This window comes from Hippichthys cyanospilos, chromosome 5 (genome assembly GCF_059441005.1).
Source record: "Hippichthys cyanospilos isolate Australia breed blue-spotted pipefish chromosome 5, RoL_Hcya_1.0, whole genome shotgun sequence".
NCBI classification, from domain to species: Eukaryota; Metazoa; Chordata; class Actinopteri; order Syngnathiformes; family Syngnathidae; genus Hippichthys; species Hippichthys cyanospilos.
In genome coordinates, this window is record NC_142373.1 from 9,150,756 (window position 1) to 9,167,533 (window position 16,778).

Sequence of the window (16,778 nt, forward strand, 5' to 3'; positions counted from 1 at the left end):
CGCATGTCATTAATCAACGTGTGCTCTTGGGAATTTAGAAGGAAATACACGCACGCACACACAAAACAAGCGAAGCGCTGCTTCAGACTTCGAATGAAATATTTTGGAGCTCGCCTGCGCCCGGCTGAGCTCGGTGCGCGCCAACAAACCCCTGCAGCAATGCAACTGGAAAAAAATGGGGAGATCTGGTGCAACGCACGCCGCAAACGGAGCGCACGCTGAGCTGAAAGCTTCTCGTCTCGCCAGGAAAAAGAAAAAAATGCATTTGTCATGTTGGGGAGACAGTGTGGGCGCATATTACTTTCATAAAAATCAATAAAGGAGTACAGCATTTTTTTTTTTTTTTTTTTACTCCAACAAAAGTCACTTTTCTCTGAACTGCAAAGTAATTATAGAAAATACTTATTAAATTCCTTTGAGAAAGTTCGATTTCTTTTACACTGATTAAATACATCATTTTCTGGAGACACAGTCATAATGAATCCTGAAATGACATGCAATTTTGATGTAATAAAACAATAAAACACAGATAATGGTTTCAACTAATGACAATTCCTGTTTGTACAATATCATACAAAACCACAAAACATTTTTTAGCTTATTCAAGTAAACCCTCCAAAAGCAAGACTGTTTTCTATACATTAAACATGTTCTAAATTCCGTGTATGATGAGTATATTACATTTTTTTCAGCTCAACCAAAAGACAAATGTAATAACATTTAGGTAGAATTATTGCAGCACATTTGAGTACAAATTTATATTAAATCCCTAATACTTTATAAGAGATTTAAAGAAAGACGTTAAAAATAACACATATTACAAATAAAGTAGGAGAGACTGATATTTTCTTTAAAAAATATTTTAAATTTGTCATCTATGAGATGGCATGCGCTTTTCATAACACAAATTTAAAGTATGTTTTAAGTAACACCATTTTTTGTGTATTCTTTACCTCTAAAACCTTAAAAAAAATTTGCAGGACAAAGGCGATAGATTTGTAACCGCTACCCCCCAAAAATGTCACTTTCCTACTAATTACAAGACTGTACTTACCTTTTCTAACAAAATAAAATCATACAAAACCCAATTAAAAAATAAAAAGTCCATTTTCACCTAATTAGTCATTATTTTGTACCGAATCCTATTAGTCCCATTTAATTCCTGTTGAAGAACATGGTAATAAAAGCCAGTTTGTAAACCTGCTGTACAATAATAAAAGCATGCTGTTCTCCTCGACTCTAGAAGCAAAAACATGAGCAACATTCATTTAAAAGGTTCATTTTTTGAACATTCATTTAAAGTAACCCAAAAATACATTTTAGTGAGTAATTTTTGTATAGCGATTTAGACAGCTAGGTGTTTATATGTTGTTTATATAACTCACTGTAATTAATAATGGATTGGATACTCTGTGTTGGAAAAGAAAATGTGCTTGTATTGTCAATAAAGACATCAAATTAGAAGAAAAGACAAGCAAATCCCATAAATGAATCTTACATTCCATCAAAGGCCAGTCCATTTTGCATCTCTCAGAATTCCGAGAAGGAGGGGGCAGGGCAGCGGGGGCGATTTCCTTTTGTTCGGCCGTCTGCCATTGGGCCTGTGAACAGCAGAGGGCAGCTTGAATACATAAATAAAAAGGTGCATTTCTCGATCGTCTAAAGCGGGCCTTCATTTACATGCGTGCTTCCCAGCCTGTCTGTCTGTTTGTCAGTTTCAGGCCCCTGGGTACGGTGATGGCCATCAGCGCTCTCGCAGAGAGGCTCACCAGTGTAAAAGAATGACACGTCATCGACTAACAGCAGCCCCCCCGTGTTGTTTGATGGGACGCCGTCACTTTTAAAAACCCACAAAGTCAAGCTCATTTTTGCCGTCAGACCGAACGAACGTCGGAGACAAACACTCTGCGGTTTTGATTGTTAAACCCGTGTTCAGACAAGGCTCTGCCCCCCTCCGTCTTCCCCCCCTCCCTTCCCTCGCCGGGGCCTAAGACGAATCTGCCAGCGTGTGCCCGCGCTCTTCATCACTGTCAGATGCCCCACGGTGGTCCTCCTCCTCCTCCTTCTCAAACTGGGCACCGACTGCTGGCTGGAATTATTCCTCACCTCCAAAAACTCTCCCCGCCGTTTCCAGATAAATGTGGCTGTAGTGGCCGAGGAGTGTTGCTCATCCATCTTTGCGCTGTGGAGTGTTTGCTGAAGTAGACGCGGGCTCTAATAAGCTACACAGTCAGTGTCAGGATGGCCGATATTGACTGGGCCGCCGCAGTGGGAAAATGGGAGACGCATGCTTTTTTTTTTTGCTTTATTTAAGAGCAACACTCCTCAGCTCAGTACAAGACGCGGTACAATTGAATAGGGCTGTAAAGTGAAAGCAAATGTCAATTTATGTTTAGGTGTTTCCAGAGTTGTTAAAAAAAAAAAAAAAAAAAGTCTACACACCCCTGTTCAAATGGCGGGTTTTTCTGATAAAGAAGAAAAATAGACCAAGAGAAGATCAAAATTTGCTTGAGATTCTAATGCAACACTTGCTCATACTTTTTACTTTATAGCTCACATAAAGATAGCAATTAAAATAATGTGTTGATGAATTAGGGACGTAACATATAAATGTGATTTTTTTTTAATGCCGTTTAAATGTCAGGTTTTTGGGAATTAATCATTTCAAAATGTTTCCCACTATCAATATGTATACAAATATCTATCTATCTATCTGTCTGTCTGTCTGTCTGTCTGTCTGTCTGTCTGGGTGTGCACACTTGTGCAACCAGATGACCTCTCAAATTGTTTCTTTTTATTTCTCCCCATAAAAAAGACAGTTGTACATGTTATAGATCACGTTAATGGAGGAAAAAAAAAGTCAATTTTACATGACAAAAACTGACACTTGAAAAGACGTTTTAAGAGCAGTCTCCTGGCAAAACCAACTGAAACATTTGGTCCACTTTTGCACATCAAACATCCAGGCGATGCTGAAGTAACATTTTAACTCATCGATCACGGACAAAATAGAGGGAGCCGATTATTCATGAACATGAACACAGATTACAAAACACGTCTTTACCTGTTGCACTTGCTCATTAGCTGCTGTTTGGCTACTTCAATTAGTCCCGTTAAGATTGCTCCCTTGATTAATAAGACGCTATTTTGGGCACCGCGAGACCGACTGTTGTTGTCCAAGAGGTTTACAAAGCATCTCCGTATTATCTTAATGGGGAGCTGAGAATCTCTCCACTTCTTCAAATTGAAGATGTCATTTATATGCTTTACTACCAGTGCACTAAGTCATGAATTGCCTTTTGGGGGAAATTGAGAATATTTTTGATAAATATATAGAGTCTATGATGAAACCCATTTTATCACAATGGTGTGATACTCCCTCTAAAATGATAAGGCACACAAAATATTCAAATATATGTATTTTTAAGGGTCTCAGTTGGTCAAAAGTTCTTCCAATCTAAGCAAAAGGTCCAATGTGAAGTAAAGCTAACTATTAAAAAACTAAAAGTGCTGAATTTAAGTGACAATCTGACAAAAAACCACAAACTTTGCTAGTTTCATCACATTTGCGCCACCGTTTCAAAAAAAGGACATGATGCCCCATTATGAGAAATGAATCACATTAAAGCAAGAGTAAAAATAGTTTGCTTCACTCCTAAGCTAAGATGCTAATGCTAACACAGACTGACGCGCCTTGGCTAGTCCGTCATTTTTATATACAATATCATTCCCGTTCTTAAAAGTCAATTCAAACACACTTATGACACAGTCACTAAAAAGTTCCCAAAATGAAAAAAGTACCAGCAACGCAACTTGATTAGCAGCAAAAAATGGAACGGCCGTTCAATTATAGAAAACGTTGAGTTGATCACTTGCGATACGCATCTCCCGCTTTTCAGAGCGAATCTTAGCCAGTCATGATTAATATGCATTTTCTTTAACTTGGCCAACTTCAGTTTTGAAATGGTTTCGTAATTAAGGAGTACTGTAAGCCAAGCTTTGAGATGTCACATTTATTGTATTTTCCTATCTCAGAAATTCAGTCCTGAAACAGAATGATGTGTGTTTTATAGCAGCTGTGATAAGAGGCTTATGCCATGAAAATCTCTATATAGATCATTTGACCAACGTCTTTGGTGGCCGCTCGTTAAATTGGTTTCACCCGCATATTTGGGCCTTATTTAAAAGATATCTTTGAATAATGGTAAGCAGTTTAGCTGATCTGAAAAGAGAAGGGTGATGCAAATGAACTCCATTTCACTCGCTTTTGTTTAATCTATAATATTGTACATTTTCCCCGGCCGTTTTATTTCTGACGGAGTTTATAGCTTTTACATTCTGCCGCGGATTAATACAGCTTAGGTGCACCTATCTTGAATTTGAGTCGGACTAAAAAAATTCTTGTTGCATTACAAGGACATATGAGAGGGCACTTGATCAAGTACACCTGCACAATCTCAGCTCCGATGTAAGGATTTTGACTATACAAACATAAATTTGAATTGACAGCAATTCATCTGAAAGATTTGCTTCTCCATATACAGTGGACTGTATGTTTGCAGAAAATAGCTGACGACTGAACTGTGGACCAATCCTGTTTGCCTAATTTGAGGGGTGTGGCTAAAACAGATGCTCGATGAAGTACTTGTGTGACTGCCGTGAGTCCCTAATATAAAAACTTGAGCAGCGAATGAATCATTTTTCTGTGAATGGCACGTTCCTGTGTGGAGTTTGCATGTTCTCCCCGAGCCCGCGTGGGTTATGTCGGGACACTCCGGCTTCCTCCCACAATTCAAAAACATGAATGCACACATTAAATCGTCCTTACGTGCGATCGTGTGCGCGGAAGGTTGTTGATCTCGGTGTGCCCTGCGATTGGCTGGCAACCAGTCTAGGGTTACCCCCGTCTACTGCCCGAGAACAGCTGGGATAGGCACCGGCAAGCCTGCGATCCTGGCGAGGATAAGCGGCTCTAGAAAATGGATGGATTGGAAGGACCGACAACAGGTTTAGTTTGCGGCAGTGTAGAACAGAATTTTATTTGGCTCCGAGAGAGCAGAATGATGCAATCTAAAGCAACCACAATAGTAAACATGTTGTTCAATAATGGCTCCTTGATAGTGAGTATTGACGTCCCTGTAAAGCCATGCGGTGATTTGGATTAGATTGCGTTTAATATGGTGACTGGGGACCTGAGTATATTATATGCCCATTCCTTGGATTTATACATCAATGAATAAAATATGAAGAAGCGAGTCTCTCCGAAACACATTAGGTGTTAACTAATTTCATTTATATTTATTTAGCTAAAATATTTAAACGCATTTTGTTCCACCAGCAGTCTTCCTGCAACTGGTGCTCTAATTACACATTTTTTTTTTTTTAAATCCCAGCCCAATCAAGATGTTAGCAGTTGGAGTAGTGGGCAGGTGAAAATTTAAGTGGCACCGTATACTCTCTGTTTAAGCTTGTCACACTCACATCTGTTTGGAATAACAATGCGCATCTGCTGACAATCACTATATGTGAAGCAGCTGGATTGGGCTCACACACACACAATAACCACCAGAAAATGTCTTGAAAATGTAAACAGTCAATCACAGACAATAAGCAGGGTGTTGTAGTTAAAAAAAAAAAGGCCCACATTAAAAAAAAAAAAAATCTCCTGGAAAGTTTCTTGTGCTAAGTTCAACTTAAAGTTCACACTTTTTCAAAACAACCTAACTGACAGACCAACCCTCATTATCATGAAAATGTACTAACACAATTATCATCCAAAAATGACTTGCCTAAAATCACGCTAAAAGACAGATGTCAAATCTACGGCCCGGGGGCGTCATTTGGAGCCCCCCATGGTTTTACTAAAAATGCATATTGGGAAAGTAACCCCTGAAATAGATGAGGGAACACAGTTGTATTTTTTTCTCTCTGATTTAATAACAAAATACAAATAAACAAAGAAAGATGATTATAACTGGAAGGTACTCTAATACAGGCGGTACTTGACCTACGCTTGAGTTTACGCCCGAGTCTTGTCCGCCATTTTGTCTCCACAACCTAAGCAGAGTAGAGTGTCTTTTTGTCCGCCTTAAATTTTTCGGTATCATTTTTAACCTCTTTTTCACATCATGACCCCAAAAAAGAAATTAGAATCTTCGAGCAATGCTGGCACAACCAAGGGCAAATCCATTCGGATGGAAAAGACGCTGAATATCATCAAAAGGTCGAAGATGTGCATTTGGATACTTATTTAGACATTTAGGGGGGTATTTAGTGTATTAACTCTTTCAGTGCCATGGACCAGAAATCTCGTCTTTGAAAATAGTAATAACAACAATAAATAACAACATTTTTGTCAAATATGTTTTTTTTATGGAGGGTAGCTGACACCCTTGACTAATGCTTATCTAATATAAACCAAATGAGCATTGTAGTGATAACTATGACCATAGGATGGCAGCGTTTCCACACTTATAACACAGATATTACCTACATGCGATTCAAAGTAAGGAATGGAACTCAATTTTTCACACGATACCATCCATATTTACATAGACATAGCACACAATATTGTCGGACGTGAAAGATGAGTGAAAATGCTAACTATACTGGTTTCCTTTTCCGGTAACGCTAGGCACTGAAACAGTTAAAGGGTTAATTCCGACTAAGCGGAAATCCGGGTTACGTGGCCAGCGCGGGAGCAGAACTCGTTCATAACCCGAGGACTGTACTTGACTTTCTGATTATTGAGTGGGCCGATCGTAAAACGTCCCATTTTGTCAGCCTAAGTGCATGCTTTACTTCATTTCTTGAACAAGTGACCTATTCAGCTAAATTTGTTGTGAAAGAACTTCCATTCCAAGCATCCACTTCCAAATGTCACTTTTAAAACCCACGAAATGAGACGCTGACATTCACGTCGTGTTTGTAAGCATTTAAAAAACCTGAACAGGAAATCCATTTCATAAATACGTATATGGCTGCTAGTTGTTTAACATCTCTAAACTGTGTCCAAATATTTACCACTGGTGGGTGTTTTTTTGTTGTTGTTTTTTTGGAGCGGGAAGCATTTTAGCCCGGCCGAAACGCTGGCTGTCAACAGAGTTCCCGTCATAAGCGGCAGGCAGTAGCATCCAGTGCCTGGAGCGTGTGGCTGTGTATTCTTTTTCAGCCAGAGCACATTCTGGCAGCCGCACGCACGCACACTGGCTGAGGTCAAAGCTGTCACTTCAGAGGGCATTGTGGAATCTCGGTCGGCGCGGGATAATGTGGGAGTGCTCCCGACAATGGCCCAGATGTTTTCAATCGGCTTCGCCCCGAAAAATTCGCAGGGCCGCCGGAAGCCGACTTTAAAAGTAGGAGACGAGGGCTGATTAATTGAAACCCGCGCTGACACCGTCACCCCAAACTATTAGCCTCCGCTCGTCTCCTCACATTTGCATTTTTTTTCCCCCTTAAATTAAATACCGAAAATGCGCTGTTGATAATGAACCGTTTGTGTGGGATAATGCGGATGTTGACTTTTTTACGGCATATTTCAAGGACAACATAATGTTGAAATGCTGACACTTATTCCACCGCTAATGAGAAGAATTCTCTCAATTAGCAGTAAAAAAAAAAAAAGGGAGGAAAAGTCTTCGACCACTGTGGTTTTAATGGCCTTTTTCCGCAAAGAATATTGAGCATAACACACACACGCACAAAGGATGTGTGATTGCTCTAAAAGTTTGACGAGTGTTGGTGCGATGTCATGTCGGCGTTGCCTTAAAGAGACAGTGTTTAAGATTTAGACAGTCTATCATTAAAAAGGAAAAACAATAATGACTGTAAATTTCAAAAACTTGCACGTGTTCTTAATGACCGACAGTATGTTTTAAATATAATCATGGGTGTAGTTATCATTGAATCATATTCCATGGGGCCATGTTTGCTATAGATACGGACAATGGTAAATGCAGCCCCCGCAGCTGTCCATAATGAAAAATGGTCTGACGCTTACACACTGTCCCTTTAAGTAAAATACTGTGATCTATTTTGATGCCATGATTCCTTTTGGCTGCCCTGATTTAATCCTTGTCACATTTGCTGTTATACATTGTCAACTAAAGTTATGAGAAATGATTTAAATTGCGCAGAAAAAAGTTCCTTTATGTGCCTTTTGTGCTTCCAGAATTCTTTGAGCTTCCCGCCATGTTCGTTATTGAATTGCATTGGCCGTACGTTTCGCGCAACCTGAGGTGCATTCGCAAAAGCTCAGAGGTTGCGTAGCAGCAGGTGAAGGGTCAATGGGAAGACTTTTTTGGCCGGCGGCCCTCTAACGCGTTAATCCTCCCATACTAGCGAGCGCCATTGTTTCCAAAGAGGGCACGAAAGTCACATGGCTCTCCTGTTCCACTGGTCGGTGGCTCTCAAACTCAAGATAAATGCTATTTTTCACCGGGTGGAAATTACAGCTCCACGCGAAAAGAAATAAATAAAGCAAATGTGATGGATGACAATATTTAATTCTATATACTTGCACTTCACAGAGCATAAATGAATCATCCTTGACTTGACCACAGCGAGACAAGGCGTGCCTTTTCCACCGAATGCAAATGACTACAATTTGGAGTGTTGTATTCAGCGGGAGACCGCCGCTAAATGGTCATACAAGCTCGTCACAGATATTAAAATAAATTATGTCTGATTTGAATTTTAGTCACGCCACATTAACTAATAGAAAGTTATTAACATTTCAAAAGAGGAAGGGGGGGAAAAAAAAGCTTTTGCCTGCAAAATTAACGCTGGCTGGGCTGACCTGCGTGCCATGCAGCCTGATCGGCGTAATGACGGCATAATGGCATATTTACATTAAAATCTGGCCAGCTAATATGGGATTCAGAATGGGCGGCTCAGTCAAGGATTATTTAGTGCGGCCCGGTGGCCTCTCGCTCAACGTTTCGGTCTTAACTTCAATACAAAGTAGAAAGTTCTCATTTCATGACTATTTATGTGCTTGGTCTCCGTGGCTTGCTGCCCCCTTGCGACCCCCCCATAGCAATACCACATACGGCCCCTCAAGGTTCTCTGTAGTTTCAACCGTTTATCTTTCATGGTGCGCTTTTCCCGCCCAGCTTTTTCAAGGCAATTATCTTTACACTTCACAAATGTCAAAATCCAACTTCAGCTAGATCTTGACGAGCCTTGTTGCCACGAATGGAATCCTTAAGCACAAAGATGAGCGGCTGGAGTGCTAATCTTCTGACATGGCGCTCTTTGAAACAAGAGAATGATTTCCTTGCTTATTCAGCGCTCATTCTTAGATAGTCCTCCTTTGGATCCGGCCAATCATTTTTCGTAGAGCTTGTCCTCATCGGGGGTGAGCCGGAGCCAATCCCAGCTGGTTTTGAGCGCGAGTGAGGCGGGATATATTCTGAACAGGTTGTGAGCCAATCGTGGGGCGCGTAGATAGGAACCTTTCGTCCGCATAACTTCAGACATCTTGCCATTTTCCCCTGTCAGTTTTATGATGTGGTTTTGTGCTTAATGACCTGGATTGACTTTCAGTTCACAATTATACATTTTCAAGGATGAATATCTTGATCTTTGACCTTTTAATATATCTGACACACCACCAAAAAAGTGATGCTGGTCCACTATAACTTTCAAGCTGGAAAAAAACTTTACTGATGCGCAACCATCATTAGAAGGGCAGCGAGTTAGTTATCAAATCAGCCCGGTTTATGAGTAATTAAGATTCAGTCATTAGTCTGGTCCGTAACATATTGAAAAAGAGAGCAAAAATGTTCATCTTCTTCAAAGTAAAAGTAAACGGTAGCAAAGAGAATTCAGTCCTTCTGCTTAAAGGGTAGACTATGGAGAGGAAGCAGGTAAGTGAGATTCCAAGAGTGAACTCGGTCTCGAAGCTGATTATCAATTAATTAGACAATTGATCAATAAATCTTTGCCGATCTATTCAACAGCAGTTGTCTTGTGGGCCTAAAACCAGTGAATGTTCGGCAGCAACGTATGGAATTCTTTAGCCTCTGCAAAGAATGACTAAAACGTCACTTGAGTTGTAGGCGGGGCATGCCCCTGCTGAATTCTGATTGGCTAAGGTGAACTTAGTATGAATTGACCTTTATACTGCCCCAAGCCGGCCAAGTTAAGAATGGACCGTGTAGTGTGTATTGAATTGAATGAGACAAACACACAAAAAGGACTGAGGCGGCGTTTCATGCCAATGTTTTCGAAAAGCGTTTTTTTTTTCCCTTCTTTTACATCTATTATTGTCACACTGCCTCTACTTGACATTCTGCAGGTGGGAGTCGGCACGTCTTCAAAAAAGAAAAAAAAAAAGAGAAGCAAAATGACATCTTCTGTTGAGCATTGCCGCTTGTTTCCCAAACCCGGCCGGGTTCGACCTGACCATCTGCTCCCCTGCTCTGACGGAGCTCCGCTTTTGGCAGCGCTCGGACTTGCTCCATTGGGCTCCATCTCAAAGGACAAGCGCTATCATCAGATTTCTGTCGGCCCCTCAAAGCCAGAACCAGATAGCGGCCGGCTGAGAATACGGCGGGAGGAGGAAGGAGGGAGGATTTGCGGGGACAACAATAACGCCGGCCGCTGTCACCTTACAGATGGAACCGCTTCACAAACGCCCAGAATTAATATCCTAATGAAGCTTGGAGTGCCCATTAGGTTTGTGTAATGCGGCTCCAGGGGGCTGGGATGGATGTCCGGCGGCTCCGGGCCCTTATTTGTGCACAGTCACCTCAGCGGTGCCTTTTATTAGGGGGGCATTAGAGGCAGCGCGAGGCAACAGACAGATAGCGCTTTATTACTCTTGTTCCCAGGGAGCCCTGCTCTACCTGTCACCGCCACACAAAGCATGCTGTGTTAGTTCATTTTACAGCTAAATATCTCTTTTACAAATGTTCCCGTCTGCGTAATCCGGTCAGCGGCCCCTTGCGCGTCGCTCGCAAAGGGCCCTGCAAATTACTTGGGGCCCGAGCCCCCCCCCCCCCCCCGCGTGTCAAAACAGGTGTCGCTGGCGGCGAGCCGGTGTTGACAAAAAGATCAATATTTGCACGCAAATAAATGGGAGCGAGGTACAGGGTACATTATGTTTATAAAGCAGCCTTTTGTTGCTTTTTTTTCTGCGGGCATGTTGATGACTTCTAAGAGATGATGAAAGTGGCGGGCTAGGTGGGAGTTTGAGTGGGAGAAATGATTGTAACGTAATGCAAAATCATAATGGACACGATGTAAAAAGGGCAACGACATCTTTTGTTTTTTTTAAATCAAAGAAATAAGACTGAAAGAGACTGAATGAAAATACTGTTTGTTACTGACATGGAATACTCTAATTACTTGTTTTATAAAGTCCCTGGACTAGTCAGGTCCAGACTATTGTGTTAAAAGTGGAAGTCGAGGGCTGAAATGGATCATTCGAGTACCATGGTTAAAACAAATGTGAGGCATTTTTGTTTTCTTTTGCTTAATACTTTATATGTCAGAAAAATTAGGTCAAGCCGCTTGCAGCAACAATTGTTCATTGTCGTGACAGCAAAAAACACTGAAAAGGAGGTGAGAAAGCCTACTTCAAAATAAAACATTAGTTTCTCATATATTATATGGACACGAACGCCTTGCTATGCTTTTATTTTGAAATTGTTCATGTGCACTAGTATAATGGCTTGAATAGTAAGGGATGGGATGTAGGGTGGGATGAGATTTCTAGTAACGAGATCTCGCGAGATCAACATGCCACAAGATTTCTTGCCCCTGCAAATTTTTTTTTTTTTTTTTAAGGCTTGTTGGGCATGTGTGTTTGGTTCACATGCAATTAAATTAGTGCTGCAAATGAAGATTATTTTAATAATCAAATAATCAATAAAATGGATATTAAAAAACGATTTGATTCCAGTCCAGATCCTTCAACATTACAAATAAATAAGGACATTTTGTTTCAAATAAACACGAGAAAAAAAAAAAAAAAAACATATATATATATATATATACATTCAATGATTTGGTGACTTGTTTGGTCTGTAATGTCAGAAAATGTTGATCGTTTCCCACTTTCAAAGCTAAGTTTGTAAATGATTTGAGTTTTTAATTCAACACAGGACGAAAACAATCTGATTATATCAACTGTTAAGCAAATTCTGACAATTTTAGGTCACTAAACGATTACTTGATTAATAAAAAAAAAACACCAATTAATTTGATTATAGAATTGTTGTCAGTTGATTGATTAGTTGCTGTACCCCTAGCTTGTTTAACTTCCCTCCTTGTTTTTTAACAAACATGTTTTTGTCATTCACACAAAACCCCCAAAAATATAACGGAATAGAAGATATAAAAAAAAAAAAAAAACCCACATCTGAAGAATTTGGGTACGTCTTTGTCAGGTTCCCAAATGAGCGCTCAGATATCAGGATGATCGGGAGCGAGCGGTTTCGGGACTAACATCTGGACGGTCTGCTCCAACGGCGCTGGTACACGGCTTCATTTGTGTAATGGCGCAAAATTGATGTAATCATCTTTCACGTGAAACTGATCTTACACTGTGAATTAATACACTACACGTTCATCCCATTTTCCATCTCCACTTGCGCTGACAGGCGAGCGCCTGCCTCTGCTTTTAATCTCGAAACAGTTTCGGGGTATGATTCGCTCTCCTCTGTCACTTGGCTCCGGCCGAGAATTCATTTTCAGTGGGTCAACTGTTTCAGAATGTCATCTTTGACAGGACGCAGCCAGCGCAATGAATACCAGAGAAGACATGGCCCGCTTCTTCTTTTTTTTTTTTTTGCACAATCACACGATCTCCATGCACAACAAGGCACACAGTGTCCATGTTAAAAATCAATACTTAATCAAAACACTCCTCACTCATGAATAACAACAACAGAAGTGTTAAAAATGGTTTTGCGAGGGGGGGCGGGGGGGGCTGCCACAGTCAACTAATGAAGGTTATGTAGCATGGCAGAATTCAGTAATTGCAGTGCACACGTGAGGTATTAGACAGGATGTGGCTAATGGAAAACAATCACATTTAACATGGCTCCTTGGTTGGAGCTGCTCAATAAGTGAGCAGCAGGCTGGCTCATAGCAAGCGGGAGGTGGTCATGAGGGGGGGGGGGGGGGGGGGGGGTGTCGGTTTAATGTGATCGGACTATAACAGACAATCTATTTACAGTGTGCTCTGGGGAGCTAATAAACAAATGTTGAGTAATTTCAGCCAGCAGTAATTACCCTTGCAGCTGACAAGGAGAGCGCGCTACTCTCTCCTTCACCTCCGCCTCAGTCCAGGAGGTGCCGGGCTCCTCCGAGCGCTCCTCCGAGCGCTCCGAGACGTGTGGCTGGCGGCCAGCAGTCAAAAAGCAGAGTCCCGCCCTGCGTGCGATTCAGCCTGAGCGGAAACATAACACATGGTTAAATGCGCTGGATTTGTCAGGCGAAAGTCTTTTTTTTTTTTTCTTTTTTTGCTGTAAAGCCTTTGAACATTTCCCACATAATCCAATTAAACAGAAACTCAGGCAGCAGAAGTTTAACTGCCTTTATGCTAATTAATATGTGTGCACATCTTGGCTCCCTTCAGCCACATGCTTTTGAACTCTAACCCCATTTATAAATCAGTGGGAAGCAAAGAACAAATATTAAGTTGGGGGAAGCAGAAGAAATTACGCCGCGGTTTGGATAGGCAAAGAGGGGCCGCAGACATCTTTATCCGAGGAGCTCAGCCGCGATCCTTCAGTTACGGTCAAATAGATTTTTATGCAAATATGTGCCTATCGATCGCTGAGCCTTGCCTTTCAGGGAACAGGTCGCAGAGGACCTCATTTAATTAGTTAGAGGTAATCATTACAAAATAATCAGTGTTTACATCAGGAGAAAATGATGGGAGACATATTGGATCTCTGTTTGGATGCACAAATAATGCGTGATTTGTGTTTGGGTATTGCTGGTCATTGTCACTGACCGTACTTCATCACAAATGTTTCACTTCGCAGCATGAAGCAGGGCTGACTGATTTTGAAATCATCGAAATATTTCCCTAGATATTGCAACCGCAATAACAAATACCTTTTCAAGGTCTTTGCATGTATATTTTAACAAGCGACAAACTCATTCGTATTACAATAAATGACCTCATATTTATTATGAAAAAGAATATGAATGGGACGGAACCCAGTCGTACGCTGTCAACTGACTAAAAATCTTTTACAAGCCAAGATTGAACAGTAAAATTGACAAGTTTTTATTTTTTTAGAACAATACATTTACAGTTAACCGCTGCTATTTGTGACACTAATTATTTTTAAGTATTATACAATTATTTTACCAGTCTGGCGCAATTGAGAATAGACTTTCCTCCATATGAACTCTGAGCTAAACTGTTTGACACCCCTAATCTATTTCAATGAGTTAACTTCGCTAACATTGACCTACAACTTCAAAAACGTTTTGCAAACAAGTGTGCTATAACTTCTAGGCGTATCAGCTAAACCCTAAGAGTAAAGCTGCAAAAACCCGAGTAACAATATGTCAAGAAGAGCATATGACAATTTAAAACATAAACAGGGATGTGTACATTCAATAGCTAGCTAGCATAAAATACACTTGTTAGCAAAGTGCATCTTGTTTCATCCACAACTACCAATTACTATATCTCATTTATGAATTAACAACCATGTTTAAAAGAGTGCATTATAAAATGAGCCGACATACCGTTGTTGTCGCAAAATAGAAGCCTGCCATTAATGAAACCAAGAAAAAGGCCAGGCTAAACTGAAAGAGTCCTGTATGTCTTCTTCTTTAAATCAAAATCAGTGTGTTAAAACAGCGTGTCGCCAACTAGTGGTTGACAGTTTAAATACACTCTCCCCAAACGACAGGTGACAGGTTTTAAAAGGAGTCAAATAAAATGCATGATCTCAGAAAACCAGTGAACTGTGATTGGTTGATACCTGAGTAAGTTTGATGTCATTTTCAGTCGACAGCAGGTAGCAAAATGGCCGTCGCCAGAGAAGCATAACACTGGGAGGATTTTTTTTTTTAACGCAACATTAATCAGAATACCGTGTTTGGACAAGAAGGGTCACACATCACATAATGATTTTCTGACTATAAACTACAAAGAACTAAAAGGCACGCCAACAAAAATTGAAATTAAAATAATTGTTGTCTTGTATTGGCCTCACCGGACTATAAACATCAGATATTTACATAGATAGATGTTTTTTTTTAATTTTCTTTTCATTTGAATTGATTTTTTTCCAATATGTCTTCAAAACAGATTCAAGATTTCGGCACGTTTAGAAACAAGAGCAGCACTAACATATTTTCACCGTAACAGAGAGCTTTGATTGATAGAATACTGCACCAACACAACTGTAACATGCCTGACTGTGGTTATTAGTGACGAGTGCTCCCTGGTGCAGCGTATACTCGCAGTTCAAAATCAAAAGCAATACTTCAATAGTGTCTTCTTTTGTCTCCCTTTGTTCCCCCCTGGTGGCTAGTCAAAAAAAAAAAAAAAAACTGTGGCTAGACTTATTGTCAAAAATTTATGGTATTTTAAAGAGAATGTTTGACTTGACAAAATGGAGATATGATATAATATTTGAATAGATTTAGCAGTTATTTGATATGCTTAAAGTACGAGGGTGTTTTTTCATATGATTTTTATCCGTTAACATACAGGCACTTACAGTAAAATGAGATCTGGAACAATTTGGAACCAAACACGTAAACAATCTTTGCGGATGATGTCGCTTCACATTAGTTTGTCACTGCGGTTGGCTTTTTCGTGGCATTTTTTGCCACGCTTTCTTCGTCAGCCATTGCATCATTTTTTTTGTCATATGCTCGACGGCGCGATTAGCGGTTTACGGCAGAGACCTCGGCGATGGAGACGCGAGCCCCTACGGCGTTTACGGTATAGGAAGGTAGTATTTTCCGGCTAAGGCGCGGCGAGGAGCGTCACGGTCCAGCGGCGTTACGCTCCGTCGCAGCTTCCAGTGCATTAGCCCCGGTCGGGCCGGCCACCCATCCCCCATCTTTTCTGACCGGTATGGCACAAACAATGGCACACATCGCATCCTCCCCAGAATAACAAGGAGGGGAGCGCAGGGGGTGCACGGGCGCGAGCGAGGGGCCGACAGACGGACGGTGAGCCAGCCTGTCCCTTACACTCAGACGGGCAGATGTCCCTCTTTCCCATGCAGCGTGGCCGGCTGCTGACCAGGGGGGAGCCGGGCGGCTGCTGAAATGAAGAAACTTGAGAGCTCCTCGGGGGGGTGAGCTGGTCATTTGATGTCCAGCGCCAGGGCAGGGTGAGATACTGAATGAGCTGAGGGAGAGAGCGGTAGCCTCTGCAGTCTGTCACAAAAGGCCAGGCCTGACGGCTGGGAAGGAGGGAAAAATACCCAGCGCAGGCAGATCATTACTGCATCATCTTTTTTTTTTTTTTTCCTGTGAGAGGAAGTGATTGTGAAACTCACGGAGCCGAGAAAAAAAAAAAAGGACGGGGGCGAATTTCACCGCCATGTCCAAACACACAAGCGCACCGTCTGTCAATTAGATTGATTGAAATGCCACATTGTCTAGATATTTGCGGTTTTTAAAGACGTAGATGGACCTTTTTTTTTGTCTGGGTTTGAAACGCGCCACTTTATTTGAAAGCACCGCGTTGTTAGTGGCTAGCTTTAAAGCCGTGCTTCAATGACAGCGGGAATATGATTTTTTTTGATCGTGTAATGATGTTGATCAAGATGAAAAGGACGTCA

General features: G+C 41.2%; 1 long non-coding RNA gene across 2 annotated transcripts; it reads right to left on the reverse strand.

The window, feature by feature from the left end:
• Positions 1-460: 460 nt before the first annotated feature.
• On the reverse strand, positions 461-14,802 carry LOC148423383 (uncharacterized). 2 transcript variants are annotated; one of them, XR_015865524.1, is made up of 4 exons: positions 14,719-14,802; positions 13,243-13,399; positions 4,829-4,972; positions 461-1,601 (listed from the first exon to the last, which is right to left on the reverse strand). It is a non-coding gene; the product is annotated as an uncharacterized LOC148423383 (long non-coding RNA). The 2 variants fall into 2 exon arrangements; XR_015865523.1 differs by lacking the exon at positions 4,829-4,972.
• Positions 14,803-16,778: the final 1,976 nt, after the last annotated feature.